The sequence below is a fragment of the Mesocricetus auratus genome, unplaced genomic scaffold (genome assembly GCF_017639785.1).
Source record: "Mesocricetus auratus isolate SY011 unplaced genomic scaffold, BCM_Maur_2.0 Super-Scaffold_100047, whole genome shotgun sequence".
Taxonomy (NCBI): Eukaryota; Metazoa; Chordata; class Mammalia; order Rodentia; family Cricetidae; genus Mesocricetus; species Mesocricetus auratus.
In genome coordinates this window covers 5,607,785-5,633,546 of record NW_024429224.1, presented here as the reverse complement: position 1 = coordinate 5,633,546, position 25,762 = coordinate 5,607,785, and the positions used below count along the sequence as shown (strand labels likewise).

General features: G+C 45.7%; 1 protein-coding gene across 8 annotated transcripts in view; it reads left to right on the top strand.

Annotated features, from left to right (window-relative positions):
* The window catches only part of Mapkap1 (MAPK associated protein 1), a 218,349-nt gene that overhangs the window by 133,401 nt on the left and 59,186 nt on the right, over positions 1-25,762 (top strand). The gene's annotated exons all lie outside the window — the stretch shown is intronic.

The window sequence follows — 25,762 nt, the reverse complement described above, 5'->3', positions numbered from 1 at the left end:
GTTGTTGCCTTAATACTGTTGTCTGCCAGTCTCCTGAAACATGTTGGTGTGACAGATGCTACTGAGGAGTGGAAGCACGTCAGTTTTAGTTTCATACCAACACGGTAATACAGGTGCCTCCCCATCTACCAGAGGAAGACTTTGAAGTAGGCTCTGCCCAGCAGAACAGAGGTCCGCAAGGCTCCAAGTCTCAATGCAGCCTCCTTGTGCAGGGGAGCTGCTTCTCTGTTCTCTACTGGAAGGAGCAGAAAGGCATGCTAACTTTTCCTTAGTGCCCCGTGCACGCCTTTGGAAGTGTACACATCCTTTATTAGTTTGAGTTTCTTTTTTTAAAGGTTTTACAGTACTAATTGCCTTTTGATGTACATTAATGCTTGTCTCAAAAAATTTCATCTAGAGAAGGGTTAGCTTTGCCAAGGAGCTCCTTGACCTCTATGAGAGTCACAGAGGCAGAGTTGCCTCCTAGTTTACTGTGCTTCACTTACTGCTTCTCAAGCAGTACTCACTGAAGTGGGCAGGGAGGGGACAGTGGGAGTGGAGGAGGTAAAAAGCAGCCACAGACAGTGCAGGGGATTCTGCGTGACAGACAGATGATACTTCGTTGGGTTCTTCTGTTCTCCATTAGAAATCAATGTGCAGCCTGAAGGTTGACCCAGAGTGCACTGGTACCTGTACTGTGTATGTGTCTATTCATGGCTCCTCTGTTGGTTAGACATGTGCAAGGAGACAGTGGCACAAGATGCTTGCCAAGGATAACCTTACATTCTAGAGGGGAAGGAGACGTACGAGGCAGAGAGTGAAGAGAACACAGGCAGAGGAGCTCACTGCACGCACAGGGAGGTTACTCAGAGAACTCCCCTAAGAAACAGACATTTGAACAGAGGCCTTCTCTTGTACACTATGGATACTTGATTGGGGAGGGCACTGCAAGCAGAGGAGTTGCTTACCTTATTTCACTGTAAAAAGAGCATTCCAGTTTTCTTTGTTATTTAACTGACTTAACTGAAGCTGTAGTAAAATTGACCCTGAAGAAGACATACAACAGGAACGCATACAGCCAGCAGTGCCATCATCCAACTAGTCATAGAACCACACCCTAGTCATCAATCTTGGATTTTCCCATGCCATGACCTTAGCAAGACAGGTGAGCTTTGCTTCTAGAGCCTGTCTTGAATCTGTCCGAGTCTCTGGGTTTTCATCTGGATACTGACACATGCACCTGATTGGCTTTCCTGCCACTGTTCTTAGCCCTTCCAGCTGTGGTCTACACAGCCACCAGAGAGACCTTGTAAAACTAGAATCTGATCATCCTTCCAGGACAACCACCTGCATTCAGAATAAACCCAAGCTTCTAGTCATTGTAAAATACACTGGGGCTCAAAGAAGAAGGACCACACAGAGGCTGAGAGCCCGAAGAAAGGAAAGAGCTGTGACTCGTAGGGAAGGAAGCACAGAGTGGGTGACAGTCTGATGGGCACCGGTCAGGTAGTGTCCTCAACAAGGGACAGGGTGGCGTCAGAGCCCGTGTCTTCAGCTACAGGAGGCCTCACTTTCAGTCCAGACCGACTGAGAAAGTTGAATGTAAATGAGTGTGCTGCTTACTGGGTATCTGAGGGGCATTTGTGTCAGGAAGGGGTTGTTCTTTGCAGGAACGGGATCTGTTGGGGCAGACAGGGAGCTGAGAGCTGTTGAGCTGTGAGCCTTTGTGCTCTTAACAGATATCCTCACTTAAGCTGGTAAGCACAGAGGAAGGTGGATTTGTGCGTACACACAGATACCTTCAGAAACAAAGAGAAGAAACATGGCACTCTGGCGTCAGGAGCTTCCCTGGCTTTCCTCCGTTCCGGGAGAAACTAGTTACCCATATTTCCGTAGCAAGTGAATGGTGAACCTAAATTAGAGCCCAGGCTTCTTTGACCTCAAAGCCCATACTCTTTTTATTTGTACCATGTTGCTTATTAGAACCCTAATGGGAGAACAAATTTAAAATTCTGTAAACAGAAATGTTGGTTGATTGTGAGATCTAAATGCACTAGGGAAGAGCAGCATTTAGAGGAACCCCGTGGTGAATCTCAACATAAACCAAGGGATTCTTTTTGTAATTGCACAGTTTGTCTGTATTGGTGTCAGTTCTAATGTTTTATGTCTGGCTTTCTTAAAGCAACATGCACCTGGCCTGAGCTGCCCTATTAGAAAAGGAAAACCCAAGGTCTGGGGATGTAACTCACTGATAGAATACTTGCTAGGAATATGTGAGGCCCCCAATACCAGCTCCAGTACCACAGAGGCAGGGCACATATGTGCAATGAACTCAAGTTTTTAAATTCTTGAGCCTGATCTCAAGATCTGTGATGAACTTGCATATGTCTTCTGGCGTTAGGGTTGAGCAGAGCCCTGCTTGACATGAAACTGCAGACCAGAGACCTGGTGCCCTTTCTTCTGTGGAAATGCAGCTTGAAAGCCAGGGACCAATGTGGAGGCTCCTAAGAGGAAAGGGCCACATCGGACATATAAAATGGCGGTGGTTGTTTTTGCAAAAGGCAGTAATTTCTGCAGACAGCCACTCCTCCTTATGAAAAAGTAAGCAATGCTGGTGCCACTCACGCATGGGAGCTGAGTAAGAAATAAAGATCCAGCACTCGATCTAGTGACCCTGTGGGAAAACGCTAGAGTAAATCAGGATTGCTCCTGTTTAAATGTGTAACTCAGGAGTGCCCCAGGCAAGAAGCTCCTAGTTAAATATTCCTCCCCAACACCTCTCCATGCCTCTTTATCTTGTTTCATCTCACCTGAGCCTCCCTCCGTCTGGAGTGCTCTGAGGCTCCTGATGGATCTTCTCCAGTATAGAGCAGAGCATGTTAAAGATGGCATTGCAGTCAACTATTTTATCCAGAAAGCCTGGAAATTTAGAGAATTTATGTCAAGCAAAAATCTTTTGGAACCACTTTAGAGACCCAATTATTTTAGAAGGGTGTTATGAGCTCTCACAACTGCCACATCAGAACGACTTGAAATATATCATTCGCCAAAACTGCATTTGACCAGCACTTACTCTTCCTGCTAGTCGCTAATCTTTCAGAGGTTCCTTTTCCATTACAAAATCTATTCATTCACTTCATCCAGGGCAGTCACAGCATGGATGAGATTAATGAAAAGGCAAAATGAAAGGAAGAGAGAAGACACACGCTGGCTCAGTGGTGGTACTGAGGCACACACAGCTGCGAGACAAGGGGCAGGCACTTCCCTGGGTCCACTGGGGACTTAGGGTTAGCTCTCAAGAAGTATCACTGCACTGAATGTGCATGCTGATGGTAAGCTGCTGCCTGGATTTAGAGATGCTTAGAGGATCCAAGTGTCTGCTTCGCATGGAAGAAGCGTGACTCATTTGTGAGATGCGGCTTACCCTCTCAGCCTCACTCACCTCAGCTCTGACGTGAAGAGGGTGAGTAAAGACTCAGCCTCACACTGTGTGTTCCTAACGCCCTGTGTGGTCATCAAAGGCTTCATTGGTACCAGTGCCACACTGGAAAACCCCAGGAAAAGAGACACCGAAATGTGGCAAATGTCCTAGCAGAAGCTTCACAAATAAGGAGCTATAGTGCTAAAACTACTGGGTGGCGCAGGGGGCCCCAGCAGAGATGCTCTGTAGTGATTTCTTTGTCGTCTGTTTGAGGATGCAGTCAGAGAACATGGACACCTCACAGGAAAGAAGCTATAGGACCCAGGCAGGTGCCAGATCTGGCTTGGCTAGCCCTGGTAGTAAAGGCAGATGGAGGAAGTGAGGTCATTTATTAGGACTGATGATGTAGCAGGGAAATGTAAGCTCTAGGGATTTTCTGACACCCAAGAAGCCTGCAAATCTGCTGGAGAGGCAGGCAGATAAACAGACAGCTATTATGCCGTGAACGATGATAAGCAGAAGGTAAGTACAGAATCAGAATGTGTGAGGGGAGGAGACCTTGGTCCGGTCTTAAGGTGTTGGAGAAGATTGCCTGAGCATGCTTTCTGGCAGAGGCTAGAGGACTGAGGATGTATAGGATTGAGTGATCAGGCTGGTGTTCCTTCACACCCTTGGGGAGCTCAGGAGGTGTCTGAGGGTGAGGTGCTCACTTGGGGCTAGGTCCGGTTTGTAAAGCATGTTAAAATGATCTTTATTTGGATGGCAAGAGGGGACCATTGAAAGACAGTCCAACCAGGGTTCCTCTTTAAACACTGTGCCTTGTGCCAGGTAGATTAAGACTGCAGAACTTGAGGGGAAGGCAGCAGTGCAGAGGCTCTTGAGGAGGTAGTGAAGGGCCCAGACCCTCACCCAGCCTCCTGCTTTGGCAATCAATACAGGCTGCAGAAAAGGCCCAGCAAGTAGTAGGCCTCTGACTCAGCAACATGATGGAGTTCTGGATGCTGGAGCGTAAAGCACTGTTGCTCAGGGAGGGGAGGAAGACACCAGTCAGAACTCATCTCCTCTGGAGCTGAGGTACGGGGGTGAGCTTTGGAGTGGTGTGAAGCTGCAGGTGGGTCCCCTAGAACCCAACTCAGAAGACGAGGTATAAAATGGCCTTATCAGTTAAAACATTTGGAGGCATGTCCAACAAAAAGTGTGTCATTTACTGGAATCTTCTTTTGGATTTTTACCTAGTTCCCATACAGATACACATACAGACTGTTTCGTGGGCACATATGCTCATTGGTTTTGTTTGTTTGTTTTACTTTGAAAAAGGCTTAACTTTAAATTTATTTACTTTGTATGTGTGTGTGCACATGTGTGCATGCTACAGTCAGAGGACATGGAGGTCAGAAAACAACGTTTTGGAAATCAGCTCTCCGCCCACCTTCTGGTGGGTCTTGGGTGTTGAACTCAGGTTGCTAGGCTCCACAGAAAGTACCTTTACCACCAAACCATCTTGCTAGCCCTTGGTTTTTGTTTTTTGTTTTTAACTCATTATTTATGCATTGGTTCTTTGAGACAGGATCTCATTATGTAGCTCCAGCTAGCCTAGAACTCATTGTGTAGACCAGGGTGGCCTGGGACTCTTAAGAGATCCACCTGCCTCTGCCTGCTGGGATTAAAGGCATATAACACAGTGCCTGACCCTTTTTGCTTTTTAAGTCACTTCTTTCTGTCAAACCAGCTCATGGTACATGAAAAGGTGTGTATGTGATATCAGACATGTCTATGATCCTATGTCTTCTTTTTTATTCACACACATCAAAGCATTATTTTGTTTGAGAAAGTCCATGTGGTTTTGTTTTTCTAGTAAAGTGTGTTTAACCTAATAATTAAGTTATTTAGATTATTTCTAGCTTTTCAGTATCAAAACATTCAGTGAACAGTCTTCTATGACTGTTTATTGCACATTTTACTAGACTTTTTCTTTTTTCTTTTCTTTTTTTTTTTTTGGTTTTACGAGACAAGGTTTCTGTGTATTGTTTTGGAGGCTGTTGGTCCAGCCTGGCCTCGAACTCACAGAGATCCGCCTGCCTCTGCCTCCTGAGTGCTGGGATTAAAGGCGTGCGCCACCACCGCCCGGCTATTTTACTAGACTTTAAATATGGGATTACTTGTCAGTGGCTTGCTTACTGAAAATACTGAGGGCTAGGGGAGGGGGGCGCTCAATGTGTAAACTACCTGCCACACACTCAGGAGGACCTGGTTTTAGATCTGCAATACCCACATGAAAGTTGAACATGGTTGAGATGACCTCAAAAGTTGGGGAGAACAATGAGGAAGATACCTGATACCATGGGCCTCCCCACCCCCCCCAGTCTCTCTGTCTCTCTCTCTGTCTCTCTGTCTCTCTCTCTCTCTCACACACACACACACACACACACACATACACACAAATAGAGAGTTAGAGAGATGTTTTTCAAGCAGCTATTTTATAGTCCCGTCACTCTGGAGTTACATAGATTAAATACTTGCCCCCTACCCCTTATCAACATTGATTTTTATCAATCTTTCATCTTTTCCAAACTGATAGATAGCAGTTAGTATCTCATTTTACTTTGTATGTCTGAGTCTTCAGTGCAGCTAAGTATTTTCAAGTGTGCTTCTTAGCCATTTGTCTTTCTAAGAGATACTACCACTTAAGATGGACAGTCGGTTCTTTAAGGGAAGAGACTATAAAGTGAATCCTATACTTAACTACTGTTTCCCACCTGCCTTGTGTCTCCCCACCTCGGCAGGTGGGAAAGAGCATGTGTCCACACAGTGTGTACACAGAGAGCACATGTCCAGGCTGGACAGCTTGACTTGTTTCCTGCTGGCCTTTTGACCCGCTCACAAAGCTTCAGTGTCAGAGGATCTGCCTGGTAGTTTACCAGAATTCAGCTCAGCTCATTTGCGACCTTATATTACCTCCTTCCTTTACCATCGAAACTATCGTAAAACACAGATTTCAGTGAAATGTTCATTAAGTGCTTCCTGTCAGTGTGGTATATGCACTGGCACTTGGGAAGTGCATCAACCCTGAAACTCAGGTGTGTAGACAAAGTTGTCACCCCTGAGCAGGTTTCTTTTGGGAAGGCATGTCTAAGGACACGGCTGGCAGCATTATAAACAGCACTGGCACCAAGGGCAACTGTAGGGGGCTAATGGGGACCCTGCATCATTCTTTGCCATGTGCCTGGTGAGAAAACTCCTAGAAGTTTCTGGGAATGGTAGCAAGTAGGGAGAGCCTGCAACCAACAATCAGTGTCACAAAGTGGGGATGACTAATTTGCTGAGGAGGCCGTTGAGACAGATGTTTAATTAGCTGCAGTCAGAGTGGATAAATTGGGGGAGGACTGCCTATGCAGAGAGGTGCCTTTTCCCACATCTCTCATTTAGCATTTTTCCTCATTACCATTCTGTTTTCAGAGCAGCATCTTTAAATTAGAGGGAAAAGGTGAGTCATTGATGTCTGCTGAAAACTCACAGTATTCCCAGCACTTTTATATTTAACCTTTACAGTAGACCTTGTGACCTGGGCTTTATCCTTTTTTGTTTTTATGGTTGCAAAACCCATGACGGGGGATGTTTGTGCACACCTGTGTGTATATGTATATGCACGAGCTTATACTATTCACGAGCATTGATAGTGGGTAACATAGGTGAGATTCTTAAGATCTATGTGATTTTTGTCAATCACGCAATTTCCTCACTTGAAAATGAAAGATTGTTGAAAGCTTTCTGGATGGAGGGCAGTAGATTGCATGTGGACAGAGAATCCAGGTAAGGCTGGGACTGAGTCTGCACAGGCATACCATAGCAAATGGCAAACTTTGCCTGAACGTAAAAAGGGAGTTGTAAACATGGAATTCTAGTTAACTATTTTACTGCAGGGTGTTCTGAATACACTAACTGGTATCTGTTCTTCTCTTCAGAATGCATTTCAAAAGATGGGTGTGGGGGTAGATACTTGCTAGTGCAGATGTAGCCAAGTATTAGTTATGGAATATAATAGTGGGTTCACAGGTGAGTATGAGTGTGTGTGTGTGTGTGTGTGTGTGTGTGTGTGTGTGTGTGTGTGTGCTCGCGCGTGCGCGCAGGTCTCAGCTTTTCAGGACTATATAGTGGAAAAATGGAGGGTAGGGAGCTGGAGAAATGACTCAGTGGGTAAAAATACTTATATAAGTACAAGGAGCTGAGTTCAAGTCCCAACCACCCACAGGAAAAGCGAGGTGTGGCCACACATGCCTGCACATAGCCCCAGCACTAGCGACAGACAGGTAGCAGAGCTTGCTGCTTGACAGCCTAGACAGAACATTGAGTGTCTGGGTTAGGGAGAGACTCTTTCAAGCCAGTAAGGTGAGAGCAGCAGAGGAAGACACCCAGTGGTGTGAGATATTTTATTTTTCCATGGTATGTTAAATACCATCTGAGGCCATAGTTTCTTCCATTGGTCTGCAGTTTTAAGTTTACATGTAAAGTTACAATATAATAATAATTATTGCCACTTATGTCAGGACTTTTTAAGCTTACATTTTAGTTCCTCAAATAACTTTTTTTTTTTTTTTTTTTTTTTTTTTGGTTTTTACAATACAGGGTTTCTCTGTATTGTTTTGGACTCTGTCCTGGAACTCGCTTGATAGACCAGGCTGGTCTTGAACTCACAGAGATCCGCCTGCCTCTGCCTCCCGAGTGCTGGGATTAAAGGCGTGCGCCACCACTGCCCGGCTTCAAATAATTTTTTATTGGCTGTCATTTTCATTTTATATATGACATGACTAAAGGTCAAAGAGGCTACAGAACTTGCCGTGGTCACACAGTGGTAATGAAGAACTTGGGACCTACACTCCTGTGTCCACAAGTTGTCCTGCTTACAACTACATGGTGTTTCCTCCTACTGGGTTAGTTTCAGGACCCACAGCTCAGTGGAGACAGGTTGCACACCTCTCCCCTAGAAAGACCAGTCTGCTGCATTCTGGAATGGCAGCATGATTCTGTGTGGAAAACCTAGACTTGGGCACTAAATCATCCTAGGTCCTCAGTAGCACATAACCATGAAACGAGGACATCATCAGTCCCTTCCAGCCTCACCTGTACTCTCTGAAAAGATGATTACGGGCTTGCTGGGTGCTTCTCAAATACTTAATCCATAGAAAGTACTCAGTTGCTGGAAGTCACATGCTATCATTTCTGTCCCCATCATGTCAGTTGCACCCATAGACCTGGATTTCTTGGGGTGCAGGTGCTTTGTTTCCTTGACCTTTGCCTGTAACCTTTGTTTCCCGGTCTGTTAAGTCTGTAGGAAATACTTCAGAAGGAACTCTTGTATTATGCTTGAACTTGAGGCTGCTAAAGTCACCTTTCCTAACAAGATGCCACTATAGAAGAGGCTCAATAATCCCTTTGTCATATAGCTATGTCAGCACCTTCCGTTGCCAGAGAGTCTAGAGGTAAAGCCAGTAGGGAAACTTGTTTACAAGTGGCCTTTGCACACTTCTGTGGTGGTTTAGCACCTTCCAGAGTGACTGCTGCTTCCCATGTCCTGACACAGAAGGGACATGCAGAGAGGCTCAGTATGTGTGGATCTTCCCAGCACGAGCAGAAGACCCTTCTCCAGGCATGCCAGCCTTCTGTTGGTCTTCTTGGAAACTGGAAGAATTCTTCCTCTACCAAGACTGAGTTTAGCTACTGTGTGTAAAACCACTCCTTCACAGAGTTAGCCTGCCCCAGCAGACTTCTCCAAGGCATCCTCAGTCCCAACCCACAGTTTGCAGAGGCCTAACACGAGAGCCATTTTCCTCCAGAAGTAGTTTAGAAGGCAGCTTGCAGCAGCTGTACTGTAACAACAGAATGCATCTTTCTCTGTCAGTTGCAGATAGAACTTTCTGCTGTGTATCTGTGACCATTGTAGGCACATTGTGAAAAGATGAGGCTCAGACCCAATTGAGGACCAGCCTGGGCTCTCTCTGAGACACTCTAGAAACCCAAAGAAGAGAAGGAAGAGGATTAGCTAGTCAGTGAAGGTATTTCTTTTTCTGTTTTATTGCGATAATGTCTAGAGACAAAGCTAGCTTAAAGCATAAGGATGGCACAGGGAGGCAGGTATCAGTATCCACCTTTAAGATCGCAGGATGCAGTCAGTGAAGTGTATGGATGCCACTGTGTCCTCAAACCAGTCTTTCACAGAGGAAACCAGTGAGGTGTTACTAAAGCTCGAATGCCGTGGGAGGTGGGAAGTGGCCTTGGTACTCTTCAGATTCCCAGAGACTAAGTCACAGAAATGCCAGACCATAGCAATACTTAAGTTTGCTGTGTTTCTCCCCATACTATGTTTAGTAGTGGAACAGTGTGAATTAAGATGAAGCATAATTTAAGTGAAACAAACAAACTGAAGGGTCACACCGATTGCTCAAGCATGGGTATCAAAAGCATCCTTAGCACTCAGGAAGTATTCCAGCAGCCTCCCCTCAGCTCACATTCCGATGGAAAGACGGGTGAAGGGTGAAGCAGCACGATACAGGAACAGTAAGCAAGGTTTGCTTGTGGCTTCATGCGTCTTTCTGCGCTCCAGCAGAAGGGACTCTCTTTTGTCCCCAGGTTTCTGAGTTCCTCTGCTAAAGAAAAGTTTTCTTCAGGATGAGACATGGCCTTAGTCTTTCTCTTTACTTCCATGAGCCTCCTGTCTTGTCCCGCCTGGGCAGGGCAACAGGAACCGGGCAGTCTCCTGAGCAGTGAGTATCTCCACCTTGGTCAGCAATGGCCAGGAAGGTAGGCAGGTCTTGCCACAGCCTCGCAGCTGCTGAGAACATGTACTCAGTATCTTGGCCTTGTAGCACAGGACCTGGGACCTTTATATGCTGATCTTGCCAAATGGTGGTGACTACCTTGCAAAAGACAAGTATGATTGGTTCCTTTTCCTTTGGGAGAGGGGTGTTAAACTTAGTTAAATGAATTGTGTGAAATGAAAGCTTTTTGTGGACAATAATGGTTTCCTTTTGGTTTGCCAGAACCATTCCTGGCCCAGAGGTGGTAGCTGATGCATTTTGTAAAGTCAACTAAAAAGCCAACTCATGCATGACCTGCAGCCTCTTCACTGGCTGCTGGCCCAGGTCCCCATCTTGCTTAGGAGAAATTCATTGTGTTTTCATTGTGAAAAACTAAGCTTTCTCGGAGAGCTGAACCAGTGTCAATGAACACTTGAATATTTTTGAATGAAAAGGCTATACACATCAAATGTTGCCACCAGTCTCCCGTAACACGATAGATGGTGGGGGCGGGGGGGGGGGGGGAGAAAGAGAGAGTCCCTCAGGCATCTCCAGGAGCCAGCGGAACATGCCACAGCCAGACCCTTGGCACAGCAGAAGGAAACACTGTGCACGCCATGTACAGAAAAAACACACAGCCTGTGCACTCCTCTTCTGTGGTGGACATTGATAGACACTTTCTGATCTAGATGATCACTTTTAAAAATCATCTGGTAGGAGTACTAATAGAAAATCTGAAGGTGAATACCAGAAGAAACATTCTAAACACTCAACTTCCTGTGAGGTAGGCCTTGGGAGAATGAGGGTCACTGTTGTTCATCCTACGACTTGGGTTTTGTTTACTTCCAAACTGTACATGATCTTTGATGAAAGTAAAAGTAGATTTTTTTTTTCCTAAAGAAAACACTTTGCTTTCAAATTTAAAAAGATTTCTCCTTTCCCCCCTTGTGTGGACTTTTTCTATTTGGAAACTTTCTTTCCCCTAAAAGCTGCCATGTTTTATTGGTTAGATGTCAGCTTCCTCTGAGAATATCATTAAATAGCTACTTCCTATCATAAACATTTCCAGACTCCATGAGACAATGTTATGTGATCATAGCCATCACGTTGTGACTTGGCCATCAGTGCATATCTGTGACCTGGGTTACAGCACAGCTATTAACAGGGTACTCGTCCCCATCCTAAGAATGACTAATACCTCTAATAGAAAGGAAAACAGCTGCTTTCCATAGCATTAGAGTCCCAAACAGCTGTCACATGTACATTTTGACATCCTTTTTCCCTTTAAAACTAGGACAAAAAATGAGTTTACTGGATCTTCTGGTCTGACTCATCACACCATATAACTTGTGTGGAGAGGTAGAAAAGAGGTCATAGAAATCCTGTTGAGATAAAATATAGCTATCCCACGATGCATGAACATGTTAGAATGAAAACCATCTTGTACCAAGAGCTACACTGCTGGCTGCCCTTGCTGCGGAGCTGAGCCCCTAGCAGGACCTCGCTGTTGATGACCTTGCAGAGTGAGTGCCACTCTGTCTCCTAAGAGCCTGGTGCTGCCTTCTCTTCAGCTCTGATAGGTGTTAAGGATGGCTTGCTGGGAAGAAGAGGCTCTCCTTTGGTCAGGCCTTTCTACTCTGAGCAGTTTAGCCTCTTCAGTAATCAAGGTCCCAGCTGCAGGATATGCTGCTGGCTTGGTCCTAACTACAGAGAGTAATTCCTGGGTTCTGGGAGGGCCTGCCTGGCTCCACTCTTGCCCTTCCTTCTGCTTGCTCCTTGGTGTCTTAACCTGCATGGCCTTCATTTCTCTTGTGTATGAGGGAAAGTAGTTAACTGTCTTCATGGCACTCCCCTGTGCGTGTCCTCACCATCCTCTCCTCCCCTCTCCTCCCTTCCCCTCTCCTCCCCTCTCCTCCCTTCCCCTCCCCTCTCCTCTCCTCCCTTCCCCTCTCCTCCCCTCCTCCCCTCTTCTCCTTCTCCCTTCCCCTCCCCTCCCCTCTCCTCCCCTCTCCTTCCTTCCCCTCCCCTCGCCTCTCCTCCCTTCCCCTCTTCCCCTCCCCTCCCCTCTCCTCCCTTCCTGTCTCTTCTCCTCTCCTCCCCTCTCCTCCCCTCTCCTCCCCTCTTCTCCTTCTCTTCTCCTCCTCTCCCCTCCCCTCTTTTCCCCTCCTCCCTCCCCTCCCCTCTTCTCTTCTCCTTCTCTTCTCCTCTCCTTCTCCTCTCCTCTCCCCTCCCCTCCTCTCCTCCCCTCTCCTTTCCTCTCCTCTCCTTTCCTCTCCTCTCCTCTCCCCCTTCCCCTCCCCTCCTCTCCCATCTCCATTCTGAGACCGGTCCCATCGAGTCCCACTCACATTCTGTGCAAAAGCATTAATTTGGGTCCTGTTTTGGTTGGTATGTGTGTTTGATGCCTGTGATGCCTTTGGGACCTGGAAGATTAGCTGTAAGGAATCTCAGCTTGAATTAAGTCCCTAGGAGGTACAGCCAGCCAGAACATGGGGCTCTCTCTGCCCAGCTTCTCACTTGAGCTTGTCCAGAGCTGGGAGGCCTTTGTCAGAGCAGCGGTGAGAACACCGGTACACTTGTTGGCCAGGCCTAGCATTCCTCTGGAGCACCCTGAAAAGCAGAAGGGTTAAAAGCAGGAGAAACTTTCATCATAAATTTTCTTTTCAGCAGGACTTCCCAGAGCACATCTGACATGAGCTGGGAAGAGATACTGATTGGCCTAGGACTCAGCTGAAGGAGACAGGAACTGCAGTGGAAACTGCTGGATTTACTGTTATTAGCAAGGCAAATGGGAAGCCAGCAGGGCAGCCAGCTCCTAGATAATGGATAAAAATCAGAAAGGAAAATGGCTGACAGCCCTGATCCCACTGCTGCTATTTTTTCTATCACTCTAACCTTTTGCTTGGTTTGTCACACAGGGAAAAGCATAGCTACCTTCTTAGTTGTGTCACGGTCAGCTTAAACCAGGATATACGATTACTCTTCTCATCTATTTGGTAGCTTGAGCACAGGAAAGTTTGCCAAACTTTCATCGATCTTGGTGTGCCCGGCTGAGCACGTTACCAGTGCTCATAGCCATTTCCTCATTGCACTAACCACTTGAGTTGGGCACATCGTTTGTAGCTTAGACAAGGAGCTGAGATTCGCACCTGAGCATCAAGGCTTACCTGGTTTAGTGGAAGGTACTGCAGCCAGAGTCCATGGGGCTGCTGGGAAGGACTGAATAGAGTCTCAGTCGTTCAGACCTGCTCCTGACTTGAAACAAGTTCCACTTGGTACACGATTGTTGGAAGAGAGATGTAACAGGCAGAAAGGTGCCCTGCTGCAAGATGGGCCTGATGAATAAAAGGTCTGTGGGAGAAGATGGCATAACCTGGCACCAGAACCAAGAGAGCACGTAACATTTAACTGCACAGACAGTCACATGCTAAAGCAGGGGCTGGGCTACAGAGGCAGCCAGTAAGCAAAAACCTCACCTTCAGAATCACCTCCTAAAAACTGCCCTTAGAAATTTTGCTCATTAAAAAAGAAAGAAAGAAATGTTGCTCATGGGCCCGCACACTGTAATAACTTTTTCATGAAATCCATAGAGTTAGCTTTTGATTCTCTAGCAGTAGTACAGATAAAAACTAGTAGCGAATAATTTCAAATAGTGCAATCAAACTTAGCCAGAAAGAGATGCTCAGAGTATAAAGTGGACTGGAAAACTGAGACACCACCATCTGCCCAGTTAGCTCAGTAATCACTCATCAGACAGTGACCAAGTGTATCATTTCAAAGATGCAAGAAAGTCATTTGTCGGACTGTTGAGAATTGCGGCAAGTGGAATTCCACACATTATTTACATTGTTTTCTTGGTCAGGTCATTCCCTCTCTTTTCCTTCATTCTTAACAAGCAAATACAGTTCAGTTCACATAAATGTACAGTTCTACACAAGGAGGTCCAGGCTTGCAGGTGCCGTCAGAAGACAGGGCAGAGTTTCAGAGAAGCTCACTAAGCATGCTGAGAACCTGGCAGGGCACCTGGCCTGAGGGTGAGGGCTGAGTGACATGAAGGCCAAGTCAAGCTGTTAAAAATGAAGCCTTTCTTTTGGCCCCTGGGGCTTTAGAAATCCTGCTTGGAGCAGCACCTATGGTGACAGGAAATGTGCCACAATCTGCCTGTTGTGGGAATCGATGGAGAACAGTCTGGGAACTTGTGAAGATCTGCTCCCTAAGGCTCTAGAGACAGAAGCAAGTACAGACTGAGTGATGAAACCAAGGGAAGCCCATCAACAGAGGATTGACCGTGTGGAGGGCAGGCGCTGTGGTGACATAGCCGTGCAGGGACACAGACAAAGAACCATGAAGTGAACTCTAAAGGAGCGGAGGCAGGAGGTGAGGATGGACGGAATGCCTGCCTACAAGAGCACCCTCTGAAGTGGGTGAAGAAGGAATGACCAGAAGCTGGGAGGCAGTAACAAGACCTTTAGGTGCTGGATGGTGGGCCTACAAGGGAACCCTGGCAAGTGGGGTCCAGTAGAACTGGGGCAGGGAGAGCTGCAGCAGCAGAAGGAAGACTGAGTGCTCTGTGCTCCTTGGAGCCCCAGAAACCAGGTGAAGCTTTTCTTGCTCCTTCAGTGACTAGTTTGGGGCACAGCAGCTGTGGAGAACAGACTTGATCTGTGCTCGCTTCTCACTGACTGGTTGGAATCCTGACTGTCACACCTCTCAGAGAAGCTCTAGAAAGACACGGTCTCCTTTTTGTTTGTTTCTTTTCTTTTTGTCATTAGGTGCTTGCGGCTAAACTCGCTAATTTCACTGGCTGTCGGTGCTGTGTTAAGGAAAATGGGTTTGAACTGCTGTGGTTTTTGAGTGCTGGACTGGATGTCAGAAACCTTTGCTATCACGGGAAATTCTGTCACTCTGGATTTACTATCTGTTCCCCACAGCCGAATTCCTCAGCAGTATGATTTAGCACCCTGGCTCCCCATCAGCCAGTTTTGGCATTTATTTGAATGCATTACCCCACTGGTTTCTATAAACTATTTTACAATTGTTTAAAATAAATGATTGTTTATTTCCATAAAAGCCATCTGTATTTCTTTATGGAGCAACAGATAACTGTATGTAAAATTTGGTAATGTCACTGCAACTCAAGTTAAGAGAAACATATTGGGTTGAAAAGTTAGATGTGTAGGGACAGTGTTAAAGATTTCCATCGTCTAGCAAGCAGTGTCTGAGTCCTAAAGAGAAAAAGGATATTTCTTTTTTCCAAGTACTCTCAGACCTGTCTTTCCTACCTGTGACAAGCTGTGGGTGGTGAGCTCTCCTCCCCCTTCTTGCACTCTGCCTATGATTGTAAGAGGCCCCTGCTCAGTGGCCTCTAGCTTCTAGGGTGTGAAGTTTCTGTTGGCTAACTCTTGGTTCTGATTCACACTGGCTCCTTGCAACTCCAGAGGACCAGTCAGAGTTGGGGCCCTGTCAGGAGCCCCCCAGCACTGGGAGTAAGATGGAGACAGAGCCCCCATTCTGGAGGAAGAGGTGGTTGGGAGGGCTAACCAGGTAGGCAGCACATCCTAAACACACCAGTGTGCCAAGACTGTCCTAGGGATGCAGGCCGCTGGCATGTGCTTTCTGCCCCAACTGGCAAACACCCAGAGACTTTTTGGGGGCTTCCCTAGGGAGTCCAGAGGCCATCCTGGCAGAGTTTGACTGAAGGAGAGTGTTTGGAGAGATGGAGTAGTGAGGAGCCTCGCAGGACCCCTGTGGCTAGCTTTGCATCCTCACAGCAGCTGCCCAGGCCCTTCTCCAGTGTCTCTGTAGCAACCGCTGAGCCTCTGTGATTTGAGGGGAAGCTCGAGTGGCTACCAGCCCTCTGGCCCAGATTGGAAGGCTCTAAGATTGCTAAATGTCACTTAGAAATTGGATTTTAAGTGACATATAATACCCCTGTATGTCAAAATGTATGAAGTGAAGATCAAAAGCCACCTTCTTTGCTGCTATCTCATTCTGCACGCAAGAGAAACTGTAGTCAGTAGAGCTCATGACCTAAATACATGTGTTTGTGGAATACATGCTGTCCTATGTTCCACAAGCGTACACACAGATGTGCACAACGCAAGTGGGTGTGTGGTTGGGGTTTGACTTTATTGACATGTAGCATGCCCTACATATCCTGTATGCCTTACTACTTACTATTTGTTTGTTTGTTTGTTTGGCATTACTTATTAAACTTATACATACTAGGCATCACTCTACCATAAGGTACACACACCCCTGTTTCAACTACTTCCCCCGGCCCCCTTTTTGGTTTTTTCGAGACAGGGTTTCTCTGTGTCACAGTCCTGGCTATCCTGGAACTCATTCAGTAGACCAGGCTGGCCTCAAACTCACAGAGATCCACCTGCCTCTGCCTCCTGAGTGTGTGAGCTACCACCCCCCACCCAACTCCATCTTCCACTCCACCCCACCCCCGACCTTTTTTTTTTTTTTTTTTTTTTTTTTTTATGTAGCCCAAGATGGCCTCAAACTCAGGATCCTCCTGCCTTGGCTCACCATGTACCGAGATTATAGACACACACCACTATATCTGGATATTTTTTTAATTTTCTCATGAAATACAGGACTCTTCCTATGTCTCACTACCTTAATTTCTTTTTTCATATATATTTTTTATTTACTGTATATACAGTGTTCTGCCTGCATATATCCCTGCAGGCCAGAAGAGGGCACCAGACTCCATTACGGATGGGTGTGAGCCACCATGTGGTTGCTGGGAATCGAACTCTGGACCTCTGGAAGAACAGGCAGTGCTCTCAACCGCTGAGCCATTTCTCCAGCCCCACCTTAATTTGTTTTTATAATAGCTATATAACATCCCAATGTACAGATATACTATAATTTACTTAATGGCTTCCTGCTGGTGACATTTAAGCCATATGCAGTTTTCAGTATTAAAATGGTGTTGTGGTAAATGTCTTTACACATAGTTCAGTTGTATAGCTGAACTAATATTTCTTAATATGGACACTAAGTTCTTGGATCTGAAGTACCACCCTACTGAAACCTTTCTAGAGCACTAAGAATCAAGATCTTTCAACACTTAGAAAGCCCTGTGAGTACAGAGCTAAGGTTTTCAAAGCCCCACCCACCTCAAGAAGTACCCTGTTAGCAAGGGGGCGGCCACAGGCGACAGAGACGTCCCGCTCAGCTTTGCGGGTGCTTTAGGAAGCAAGCTCCCAGGAAGGTGGCACGGAGGAACTAGAGCTCAGGAGACGCTGCTGACAGGGGGTGCAGCCAAGGTGTGCCCTCTGCCAGCCCAGCCCTGTGCCTGGTGTTGGAGAAGACATTTGTTCTGAAGAATTATGATGCTCCCACATTTTCTCCTACACAAAGGAGGAGATCCTGGCTGCACGCCCTTTCCTTGCCTTGCCTTGGCACTCTCTGATTGATGATTGGAAATGATGGCAATACATAAACTATTTTTCTTTTTATTTTATGACCTGGTAATAGCAGTAACATATTTCCAGTAAATGTTTTCTATCGCAATAAAAAAGTTGTAACAAGACTAGAAATGGGTATAGTTAAACCCTAAAGAAATCACACTTTCAGAGCTGTGGATTGAGGCAGTAACTCTGTAAATCATTTAACGTAGGAAAAGAGCTCCCCTTAAAAAGGGGGGAGGGCAAGGCAGGGCCAGCAGCTGGATCTGGATAAGTGCCCGCGGCCAGCCTGCTAGAGTTTTGAGTTTTGACCCTTAGGACAGCTGCCCACTTTGGCTTCCTGGATGCCCAGCCCTACTCAGTGGCTTTGAATCATCTCAACCCTGTAATTTTTTTTTAATCCAAAGACCAAAAGTGATGTGAGCTGTAGGAGAATGGTTAGGCCACAGGCAGATGACTGGTCACTTCTCGATTGACTTTCCCTCTCTGCAGCAGAGGATAACAAGTGCTGCCTTGTAGTGTCATTAAGATTCAAAGACCCATGTACATAGAGTACTTGGTTAAGAACAGGAAGTTTCTGGTGTTGGACGCAGTCTTTGTTGTACCCTGGGAAGGAAGCCATATTTGACTTGTTCTCAGAATGAGCAGGTGGATAACTTTGTCAGATTTACCCAGCAATGTGCTGACCTGTATTGACACCTGCCTCCTGAGTGTCAACTAGGAGCTAGGGTTTCACCCTTGTCTTTCCTATTTGAAACCCACATTTAATGCCAGCCTGCGTCCACCTCTACCGTCAAAGGTGTAGATGCTCACAGAGACTAGAGAGCAGCACACAGAAGTAGCAAATGAAGACTCTTTCAAGAGTCTCTGCTTCTGGACTCCAGGGCAGCGAGCAGCGCTTCCCCTCCCATCTGTGGACAGAGCAGCGGCCCCTCCTCCTTGGTTAGGCTTTGTTCCACTCCAAAGCATGAAAGGTTCACATTTGTGTCCTGAATGTGCTCTGAAAGTCTGGCATTTGCCGGCCTTTGTCTTTAATTTCTGATTCTAGCTGACACCTTCATTAATGGCCCAGTGCAAGCTTTCTTTGGAGTTGAAGACTACTGTGTAAAAGTAGTTTTGCTGTCCTATCAATAATGGTCATAATTTCCCCAATACTCTCATCAGCAGTGAATTGAGTCTTGCAGCAAAGAAATGGAAACCCCAGTGCAGTGGTTGGAAGTGATTTGTCTTGTAGACGGCGTCTTCTTTCAGTAAAATCAGGTCAGTGTGGTGCTACTGGGCCAGAAGTAAGCCTAAGACAAATGAGTTGGAGGAAATTGATCATCTGAATCCTTGTGTTGTTTTTTAGCTGCAGTCACTTTTCATATCTCCTCTTCTTTATTTCCATCTTTAATAACCTTTAACCATTGTGATTGTCTCCTCAGTTTGAGGCAGGCCTTAGATGAGGAAAGAATGCCCTGCCCACCTGCAGGATTGCCCTTCCTGTCTCGGATTTGGGGTGTGTGTCCATCCAGCCCACCTTCCACCCTGGCCAGCCCCACAGCTGGGGTTTGTTTATCGCACAGACTGGCCCCTTGGCCAGTCTGCTCTTCATTGCTATTGAAAGTTAATGGGGGCAAAATTGCATTCCCAAACATTTGAACCTGAAGTGGTCAGGGCAGAACTTAGTTGATCTCTGGTGATCGGTTCAATTTAGTTACGATTTTTTGCCATTAGGCTAGGGCTGAATGATGGTGATTTGGTTGAGGCCAAATGTCTGAAGAAAATTGGCTCTCTGATAAGAGTGCTGTTATCAGAGGGGGCTACCTTCTCATTTACATTTAGATGAGTATTGATTATTTATTTACTCAGAGAAGTGAGATTCGTTTCCAATCTTATCTTTCTCAGCTCTGCTTGTCAGCAGAAAGAGAGCTGGAGCTCCTGACATCAGGCCAGATAACAGCACTTTGTAGCAAAGATAAAAGTTGGAATGGGCCTTTTTCTAGTCTTGACTGAAGGGATAAGTTTTAAAAATTAGAACTGATGGGTCATGCTTTCAAAACCTTTCCTGAAGGTTCTTCAGTTTAACTAGGCAAGAGAATTGGCTGATTGGAACAGCTCTGGCCTTTCTTCTTTTGTAATAGGAATTGTCTTTAATTTTATTATATTGGGCTTTTTCACCAAGAGCAAAGTGTATTGGCTCAGAAGGGGCTAAAGTGTGACCTTGTTGTCATGTTAGCTTGTTCTTACTTTATCATTTAAATTCCACATTTTCCAGTCCACGCCTTGAAGGTAGCATAAGCTGCAGTGGTCATCACTTGAATGTAGTCCTGAGCTTACATTAAGTCAAGTAAAGGCTGAGAGCTGCCCCCAGAGGAAGAGCCGGGATGGAGTTGGGGCGCTGTATCTGTGTCTGCACTCCAGTGTAGATGTCACCAGCTTGTCAGCCACAGTTTTGGCTGTGGGAATCTCTCAGGATTGAGCTGAGCAGACAAGTTTGGTCTGGTGGTCTCCTTCTACCAGCCTGTTCAAGCCCATGGATAGTGTCACCAGGGGAATCTCTCCAAATAGCTGTTTGTGTCCCCTCACTGTCCTGGTATTTTCTGTTGCTGTGAGAAAAGCTCTAGATCTTGACCAGTGGTCTGTCCCAGCTCTCCCTGGGTCCCCAAGCTGCCCCAGATTCTTTCAAAGTCTACACGGGTTCTTCAGGAGCCAGAGGAGTGCACTCCCTGGACCTTCCCCCAAGCTTCTAGTCCTTCCTCACGGCGCAGATCAGATGTCCTCCCACAGGGAAGAAGAGTGACCTGGTTGACCCACTTCTGATTCCACAGCACCCTGTCACTACGTTGGGTAAGAGCAACAGCTGTTGCTTAATTCACTGCCTCCCCAGCATCCCCAAGGGATAGGCTATTGACTACTCATCTCCTCTCTGAGCTTGGCACATTATTGATGCTCAAAAAATGTTAGCCGAGCCTAGGGATGGTCACAGCACATACCCTTTGATATCTGTGCTGTTATGGCTTGTTCTGTGAGTTCTGACATTTACTCATTTTCACACCATAGTTGCAGGACCTGAGAGGCCAGGAAGCCAGGAGTCTTAGCTACTAAGCAAGTCTCTAACTTTAAATGCTGCCTGTAGTCTCAAAAGCAAGGTTTTCAAAAAGGACTATATACTCTTTCCACCCCACGGTATTGGTCTCGTGTGAGAAAGAATATGGACGTCTTGCGTTGGTGCCTGCATTCCTAGTCACTGTGTGTCCACCCTTGATGTGTTGGCCTGTTGTGCCCGGGACTAGGGCTCTACCACTACTTTGTTCAGTGTTTCTGGTTCAGCATTAGGAATAGTAATTCTATTGCCCAAGCACTTTGCCAAGGAGAGTTTTTGATTGTTCACTTCATTCTCACTGCAAATGTCTGAGCAGAGTTTCATTGGACCCATTTTACAGATGATTAAGTAGTGCCCCAGAATGCACAGGTGGCTGGCAGTGCTCCTATCCTGCAGTGTAAATACCAGGGCTTTTTTGCCTCATCCAACCTTACCTCTTACTTGTTCATTCTAAGCTTTTTGTGACTATAAGAAACTCTTTTTTTTGTTTGGTTGGTTTTTTTTTGTTTTGTTTTGTTTTTACGAGACAGGGTTTCTCTGTATTGTTTTGGAGGCTATCGGTCCAGCCCAGCCTCGAACTCACAGAGATCCACCTGCCTCTGCCTCCCAAGTGCTGGGATTAAAGGCGTGCACCACCACCGCCCGGCTTGTGACTATGAGAAACTCTTTAAGTTGGTGAATGGGAAATAGTTGGCATGAAGATGTAACCATGAGCTTTTTGACTTTATTCTTACCCTCCCTCTATCCAAAAAGATTTGAAATGCAGACCTTAGAATAGGATAAAAATGCATTGACAGGTCGGGCGTTGGTGGCACACGTCTTTAATCCCAGCACTCGGGAGGCAGAGGCAGATGGATCTCTGTGAATTCGAGGCCAGCCTGGTCTACAGAGTGAGTTCCAGGACAGCCTCCAAGACAATACAGAGAAACCCTGTCTCAAAAAACCAAAAGAAAAAAGAAAAAAAATGCATTGGCAGTCAACCACATGAAAGGAAAGGGAAATACAGGTTAAATGGCAAGTGTCCCGAGAGGAGCTGGCACAGGAATGTGTGTCTGAGTTACAACAGGTAGGGTCCACATTAAGTGTCCTAATGGGCAAAGGGGAAAGAAATGTGGTAGACATTAGTGACAGATTTGTGCTAAGCTTTGTGACAGCACAAAAGTAACCAGGTACTTTGATGAAGACCCACTTTCCATACTACCAAGGTCTTCAGGAAAAAAGATGCATAGTGATAGGCTGCAAGACACTTTCCCTGTCTTCAGACTTGAATAGGCACTTGCTTCCCATGAAGTTTCAGCTCCAGCTGGTTTGGGGCTGTTAAGGAACCATGTGCTAAAACCCTTCATGTTTCAGTCAAGAGTTGGAGGGATCAGGAAAGCACACTGAACGTGTGCCCTAGCTATCAGACTGTAGGAGCTGAGATGTTTGACTTGAGTCTATAACCTCGCCTATGTGTTACATCTTGGAACTTTCTCGAGGTGCCAGAACAGTGTATTGTTCCTATATCAGTTCATCCTATGGCACTGCCACAATAAATACATCATAGGAATGCCCAAGCAGGCTCTTATCGCTGTGATTGCTTCTCAGAACCCTCCCTCTGTGTTCTCTATGCTATGCACCAGAGGGCATGTAGCACTTCAAGCACAGCTGTGACATTTTAAAACCTTTTTTTGCAAAGGTTGGACACTGCCTTGAGAACCATGTGCTGTCCAGTGTGAAAGAGTCTTTGCTTTTATAAAGTCATGTCTTTGGTGAAAACACATTCATAGAAACTGACCCCACAGCTTTCTTTCTTAAATGGCTTTCTGGCTGTTGTCCTTTCCTTCCATGTCTGCTCTCTGGAAGTCAGACACGACTGATGGAAATGTAGCTTCTTACATAGTGGGAGAAGGGTATGCTAGTGTGGATTATTGTTTACTGAGAATTTGGTGGGTCAGCACGGCAAAGATAGTGTGGGCCTGGGCCTCAGCATACATCCTAGGCCCACCAACTCCCCAAGGGACGTGGAGCAGCTCCTCAGCCCTGAGTCCCAGTCCATCCCCTGTGAAATGGGTTGCGTACTCTTTACTTCACAGGGTATCTTAATAAATGAGATGATCTATAGGGAAGGCCTCAATCAGTCCCTGATACATAATAGGCCTCAGAGTGATGGTGGGTGTTCAGAGTTATGACCCTTCCTTCACCCCTCTATGGTTTTAGGATAGGGATAGCGACAGCACACCCTTAAACAGAATTGCAGTGTTCTTGTTTGGCTCTCTATGACCAGAAACAGTTTAAGGAAGGAAGTATGTGGTTCCTAAGTGCCACAGTTGACAGTGGCAGGAAAGGCATGACCAGGAACCTGAGATATCACATCTCAGTAGCACACAGAAAACAGAAAAGGAACTGGAAATGTGTGGTGAGACAATAATTTCTCAAAACCCATCCCCAGCAATGTATTTCCTGCAGCAATGCTCCACATTCCTAAAAGTTACGTAGCTTTCCCAAACAGAACTACTAACTGGGGACCATGTGTCATGAACCTATGGGGGGCATGTCTCATTCAAAAGCAACCACAGTCAGTGTGTCAGACACCATGCAGCTCTTGGCCCATGGATTCCCCAAACAGCCCTCTGAGGTTGATGCTGTTATCATCCCCATATTACAGGTGAAGAAACAGACAGGAGGTTAAGTATGTTGGCAACATCATAAACTAAATGGCTCAGCTAGGACCTGGACCAAGGCAATTGAACCCAGCCTAAGCTGTCTTGCTTCTCACTTGGGTCCAGTATGCTCTCATTACATGGAAGTTATTGATCTGACCTTTTTCTGGGAGGGTGTGTGAAAGTCTTCCTTTGTAAGATCTCTTACCCAAGCTCCTGGCAACGATTTAGGTCGTGTGTCACATCTTCGGCAAAACAGCCTTAGCTTCCCCAAAGCCAAGACCCATCAAGTTCAGAAATGGTTTGCAGTTTGTTCTTTCCTTTCTAGAAACAGTAGGGGAGCCCATAGCAGACAACAACCCACAGTGGAGCTTACCTCCCACAAACAAAGTGATAGGAAGCTTCTTAAAGAAAGATGGGTGTGGGTAAGGTGGCTCGATGATTCAGGACCCATGTGATGGAAGGAGAAAGCCAACTTCATTGCCATGGACCACAGCACAGCCATAGCTCTGGGTGTTGGTGAGTTCATTAAAATAAATTATTTTAGATCATTTTCTATTTGAATTGATATAAACCACAAATTAAGTGATTCTGAACCACATGAGTCTACAAAGCTACAAAAATCTATATTTATGATGTACTCTGTGGCCTCTATAATAGGCCAGTGATTTATAGTTTGCAGAAAGAGGAAAGACTCAAGGCTTGGGAGTGATAAATCCAAAAAGACCTTGGGCCTTCTCCCCTCTTCCTGCTTCTTACCTTGTGATGTTGGTCAGGTTTCTTCATTGTTCCCGTCTGTGAAATGGGCTGCCAAGCCTTCCATGCAGGGTCCAGTGAGGAACACATAATGGACAGGTAGTAGAAACAAGAAAGAGTCCTAAAAGCCATGTGAAGATGCATGCTGATTTCAATAGAAAGACCTGAACAAAGGCATTTCAGAGTGTGACGGGGAGCTGGTTTCAGGACATGGGGCCCTTAGCTCCTCTGACTTCCCTGGAAGTTGTGGAGACTGGAAATTTAAAAGTGCAAAGGAAAGTGACCTGAGATTCCCCCTGTGGCAGCCAGGCCTTGGTTCTCAGTGGGCAGGAAAGGAGGACAGGCAGACTGGCCAGCCAGGTGACTTAGGATGACTCAATTAAAGTTATTGCATGTAAAAGGCTCTTCCAAGTTCTACAATATGTGGTAATTACAATAGTCTCAGAAAAAAATGGATAGCAAGAAATTGAAAATTTTTTATGTATGTGCAACATTTTAAGTTATAAAAAATAGCCTTTATCAGCTTGCATCTGTCTGTAACCCAAAACCCATGGCAAAAACACTAATGCATATAAAATAAAATTGGGGGAAAATTTAAAAAGCTTTTATTATGTAGAAATTAGGAAAATACAAAGGAAAACTAAAGGCATACATAATCCCATTATTACAATATAACTACAGTTCGCATTTTAGATACAGCTTTCTTACCACTGCATTTTATATATATTTTACAACTATAATTATCCTATTAAAATTGTGCCTTAGATTCTTTAAATATCATACTATAGACATGTTTTATAATATTAAGTATCTTAGAATTACTTTTAATGTCTCTGAAGTATTCAACAATATTTTATTTAGTAGGCTCTCTGTTATCAAATCTTAAGTTGTTCCCAATTTGAATATCATAAAACTATCAAATATTAGTATCTTGGGTTAGGGGATTGCTTCTAGGATCTCCATGGGCTCTAGAATCTGCAGGTGCTCAGGCCCCTCCCGAAAATGGTATAGTGTTTGCATAGCACACTCTCCCAAAGACTCTGATCTCTGGAGTACATGTATGCCTGGCACAGTGCGAACTCTGTGTGCGTGGTTGTTGTATGGATGATGAGGAATGATGAGAAATAATGAGTATACTGTAGACACAACTTTCCCCAAGTGTTTCCAGTCTGCAGTGGTTGAATACACACAACATAGATATAGGGGACTGGTGTTATAATTAAACTTCGTACCTGGATCCCACTGGAAATTTATAGGAGTAGGTGCGTGGCTCTGACGCATTGCTTCTGGGGTGTTGGAAATGGAGGCCAGTATTCTTCCGGGAGCTCTGCACTGTCTCTGCTGCCATCCTCAGCTCTCTCACACCTCCTTCTGTCTGGCCAGACACACCTTTTATTGTCAGAGCAATGAGAGTTACCTGTGCCTCTCACCTTTTCAATAGCCGTGAGCAAATTACAGGCAAGGTTTTGAACCTGACTTTTCCACCCATTAGGCGTTATCTGAGGACTTGCTATTTAGGTTGACAAAGAAACAATGAATAAATGTATAAAATGTTCTGCTGTCTTTTTAGATCTGCTGTAATGCAGGATGGGTAGAATTCTTGCTTACCAGAATACTGAACCCAGGTCTCTAGTGTTTCCACAGATGTCTCAGGAAAAGCATGA